The following is a 5,020-nucleotide window of genomic DNA, read 5'->3' on the forward strand; positions in this document are numbered from 1 at the left end:
AGTTCTGCTGGCAGGACTCCTTCCCAGGGGGTCCATGTTTGCTCTCTTCAGGCCTTCAACGGAGCAGACCAGGCCCACCCACACTAGGATGGGTGATCGCCTTGCTCAAAAGTCCACTGATTTAAATGTTAATTTAATCTAAAATACACTTCACAGAAACATCCAGAATAATGTTTGATACCAAATATCTGAGCACCTTGCCCCAGTCAAACTGACACATGAAACTGACTACCACATTCCCCATGTTTCCCCGTGCTTAGCACGATGCACAATGCCAGTCTTGTCGGGGACATTCAATAAGAATGCGGGAAAACATCAATATCGCTAATTGTCAGAGAAATGCAGACCAAAACTACAATGAAGTAGCACCTCACACCAGTCAGAATGGCCATCACTCTAAAGTCCACAAATGATAAATGCCGGAGAGGCTGTGGAGAAAAGGGAACCCTCCTACACTGCTGGTGGAACTGTCATTTGTGCAGCAACTATGAAAAAAAGTATGGAGGTTCCTTTAAAAACTAAAAATAGACTTACCATGTGATCCAGCAATCCTACTCCTGGGTACATATCCAGAGCAAAGTCTAACTCGAAAAGACACATGCACCCCAATGTTCATAGCAGCACTATTGACAATAGTCAAGACATAGAAGCAACCTAAATGTCCATTGACAGATGACTGGATAAAGAAGATGTGATATATTTATACAATGGAGTACTACTCAGCCATAAAAAAGAATAACATAACAAGGTAAAGGTATGTCAGGGCCGAGGCTCCATCCGCATGAACCAGTGGTGGGGGAGCAGGGGGCCAGGGCATGTGGTTGCCAGCAACGGGGAGGGGGGGGGAGTCACCTTCCAGCACAGGATGCCCTGCGAGTGGTCAGGTGGGCTGACAAGTGGTGACTGGCTGCTGTCTGCTGGCACCCTGACAGGTCCAATGGCCACTAGGGGCGTGGAGTTGTCAGTCCCACCCCCATGTGAGTGAGTGTCCTGGGGCTGCCATGACAACTTACCACAAACCATCTGGCTTAAAACAACAGAAATAGCTTATTTTGTTTACAAATAGAGGAACCTGAGACACAGAAGTGTATATTTTTCACATCATGTAACATGCAGTTGGAATATAATATTCAAATTCCTCAGTTAACATGTTCAAAAACGTGTGCTCTGTGGAAACCTATTGTGACACAACACGGCTGTCACTGTTTTCCTTTGTGTAACTTGTCAGGTTACAGACAAAGAGGACAAGATCTGTATTCACTGAATCGGGTTGATGCAGCAAAACGCCGCTCTTCCAAATCAGGGTTTCTCCCCCTGGAAACCAGTGCCACTTTGGATGGCTGCCCTCCACGGAGGGGCATCTGCGTGCTGTGGGTGTTGGGCAGCGTCCCTGGTCTCCCCTCCAGATTTTGCCAGATGTCCTGGGGCGGGGGCAAAATCGCCTCCAGCTGAGAAGGAAGCACAGTTCTCAGAGAGCTACTTGTTAGGACCCTGATTCTCAGAGGAGCCGAAGCCCTGGGTCACTTCTTCTGTCAGACCCTCAGGGAGTTGAGGGGTGTCCCGACTGCATGGGGGGAGCAATTCTCTGGGAGCCCCGTTCTTTCTGAGCAGGGAACTTGACTCACAAAACGAACAATGTAGGGGAAGCGTGAATGACAGCATCTGCCTTGTGAGCGAACTCTCCACCACGTCTCTGTAAAGCTGACAATGCATGTTTTGATGTCAGCTGCACAGGTGAGAAGGCAGGTCTCCTGAAGCCCTCGGTGTCCAACCCCAGGAGCGAGGTCATGTTAGTCCAGGGGAGACTTCACCAGCCTAGGGGAGACTTTGAGGGAGAGATGGTAGGAGTCTCAAGTTTAGGGATAAACTGAGTTAAAGGTGATGAAAGTAGGATGGTCCACCTCCAATTGCTGCACGTGGGCCCAGGGTGGGAGGCTCAGCCTAGACTGCTGGTCCAGCACCCGCCCCAGAATCCCGAGAGGAGGGCAGACAGGCTGCCCCTGGTCGGCGCTGTGCCCAGGACAACACAAGATAAACTGGTTTTCTTTTCTGTCCCAAGTACTGAGCTTGCAGGACCTGTGCTTCCAGGCAGTGGTGTCCCGCACACCCGTGCACCTGGTGGACAAGCTGCCGCTCCCCTGGCCCTGAGGAGCCACCTCAAGTCCTCCTTGATGGCTAAAGGCCTGAACGCCAGGATGATGCCGGCCTCTCCTACTCCCTCACTGCCAGCTCCCACCACAGAAGGAGCCACTCACAGGGAAGGGAAGGCTACCAACCCACCCTGGAGCCACCTCCTCCCCAGCGCTGCCCTGGTGGTGGCTCCAAGGCTCTGTCTCTAAACTGGATTACAGGTGAAAGGATGCCTTTTTTTTTTTTTTAAAGGGGGAAGTAATTGGATTATTTATTTACTTACTTATTTGTTTGTTTGTTTGTTTAGATGGAGGTACTAGGGATTGAACCCAGGACCTTGTGCATGCTCAGCACATGCTCTACCACTGAGCTACACCCTGAAAGGACGCCTCTTTCCGAGAAGGAGGTGGAGGCCGAACGTGCGGCCTCGTGGAGCAGCCACCTGGGGCGAAGCAGCAGGAGGTGCCGTGGGCCCCGGGGGACTGGGCTGCCACCGCTCTTCAGGAGCGACACGTGGAAACCAGTGCTGTCTTTGCTGAGACGCCCGGCAGGGTGTCCCTTCTTGGTTCTGCTGCTTGAGTATCAACGAGGGATAAAAGAATAACTTGGAGAGAAAAGCAAATGCCCAGACCTGCTCAGTTTCTGTTAATGACACAGATTTTTGGAGCTTTAAGGACTCTAGAATTGGGAGTGACACCTTTATTCAGAGATGGCGGAGCCAAGGTCCAGGGAGGAGGAAGGGACAGACATCCATTGGGAAGTAGGCAACGGGACAGCAGGTAAACCAGAGTGACGGAACCTCTGCAAGGGGCTGTGGGCCTGGGAGGACTTGCTGCTGGAGCCAGGGCTCCCTTCTCTGCTGGGCAGTGGATGGAGTGAGCAGCCAGGGGGCTGACCCACTGACCACACCACTAGGACACTGCTGTGGTGGGGTGACACTGCCCTGAGTGCCACCAACAGAGACAAGGAGAGGCCCACGCTGAGCACGAGCCCCTCCCCAACCTTGAGGGGTGCTCAGAGGTAGAAGGTGCAGGCCCCCCAGACCTGATGGTGGGCGCCTAGCCTCAGGGCTAAACCAGGCCCTCCCCTTCTATCTCTTTCCGTGGTTTAACTGGAGGTCTCCTATCAACGTCCCGGAAGGAACGGGATAAAGTTCCCAACCCCTTGTCCCGGAGCCCTTCCAAAAGCCTGGTGTCCAAGAGGCCTCATCACAGACAAAGGATACCTGGGGCCACCAGAAGCTGGATGAGGCAGGAAGGATCCCCCCAGAGCCCTGCCCACACCTGGATTTCAGACTCTGGCCTCCAGAACTGTGAGAGGCAAATTTCCACTGCTTTAAGCCCCCCAGTTTGTGGCCATACGTGGTGCCAGGACACTCTCACAACAAAGAAATGTTACACTTCGCAGTAGAAAGTGGTATTGCTAATCAAAGTGGCATTTCTGTAAAATAAAAAGAAACCCTAATATAGAATGTATTAAAGTGCAACTATGCATGTTTTCGTGGCGAGCACCCAGAAATCACAATTGAAACGTAAACTGAACCTTAGAGAAGCCGCTCTCAAAATTCATCATTTTCTTCTATGGCCTCACTGCTGGGAAAATCCACCCAAAATATAAACGGGAGCACCAAATTGTGTCCCAGCTGTTTGTAATTCTCTTTTCAAGCATCTAGATTCAAAATAAATTATGTACAGTTATGTCTTCAATTGCCCTGTGACAACTCCTGCAAAGCAGAATAATTTCCTAGACAGAGAGCTTCAACTGTGATGAGGAGTGATCCGGGCAAACACTGAATTTTGGAGAAAATGTTTATTACAGGCTTGATGATACTTGTTTTACCAAAGACACGGAGATGCAGAAGCTCCCCTTTCCCAGAGAAACCCTGTCATCTAAGCAGATGTGGATTTGAGAAGTGGGCCTGAATGAAGCTGCTTGTGCGGGGGAACCGGGGAGAGGCCCCGAGTCGTCGAGCAGTCGAGCTGTCGTGGGGGTGGGACCCTGTGCTCACTGTGTTCATCCCCTGCCCTGGACGTACATGGACTGCAGGTGTCTGGGTGGGAGGCGGAGGTAGGACGGGCACAGTGAAGGTGGAGACCAGAGGGCTCGCTGGGCAAGGGGCTCAGGGCCGGACGCTCCTGCCTCCGTGGCCGCTAGTGTTAGAACAGGACCGCATGCCGGCTCCTCCTTATCCGGTGACGGGCCTTGTCCCGGAGCTGTGTGTCCCGGCGGCTCTGTGTGTCCTCGCGGGAGAGTCTATACATTCATTTGACCCTCGGACAACGCAGGCGTTAGGTGCAACGACCCTCCACACAGTCACAAATCCGCGAGTAACTTATAGCTGCCGGCCCATCCGCCGGATCTGCTGTTCTGCAAACGCGGATCCAACCAACCACGGTCGTGCAGTCTGTGGCGTTTTCCATGAAAACACTCCGCTGCTGAGAGGCCCCGCGTTGTCCAGGGGCACCGGTACTCCCATTTGCCCACTTCTGTCCACTTTGCTGTTTTTGCCTACATTGTACTAGCGTATCTGTTAAAAACCCCATAATGCACTGTTGTTTTTACAGAGATACTGATGGATACTTTTACCAGTTAAAAATGAAAAGGCTCTTACATTTACTTTAATTTCCCTGATTTCTGGGAGGGCTCAGTTACCGTGGGCGTCTGGGTCCTGTCTGCTCCTGAGGGTCCCTTTGAATCGTCGCCGCCCTGGGGCTCAGTGTCCTGGGGGTCTGCTTCGTCCCCAGCAGGTGGTTCCCGCCCTCAGGCCCGCCCCGCCCCGCCCCGCCCCGCCCCGCCCCGCCCCGCCCCGCCCCCGCAGACGAGGTCCCGCCCCCAGGCCAGGCCCCGCCCCAGGCCGCCCCGCCCCGTGGACGTGACGCTCTCGGCGCTC

The sequence above is a fragment of the Camelus ferus genome, chromosome 16, assembly GCF_009834535.1.
Source record: "Camelus ferus isolate YT-003-E chromosome 16, BCGSAC_Cfer_1.0, whole genome shotgun sequence".
NCBI lineage: Eukaryota > Metazoa > Chordata > Mammalia > Artiodactyla > Camelidae > Camelus > Camelus ferus.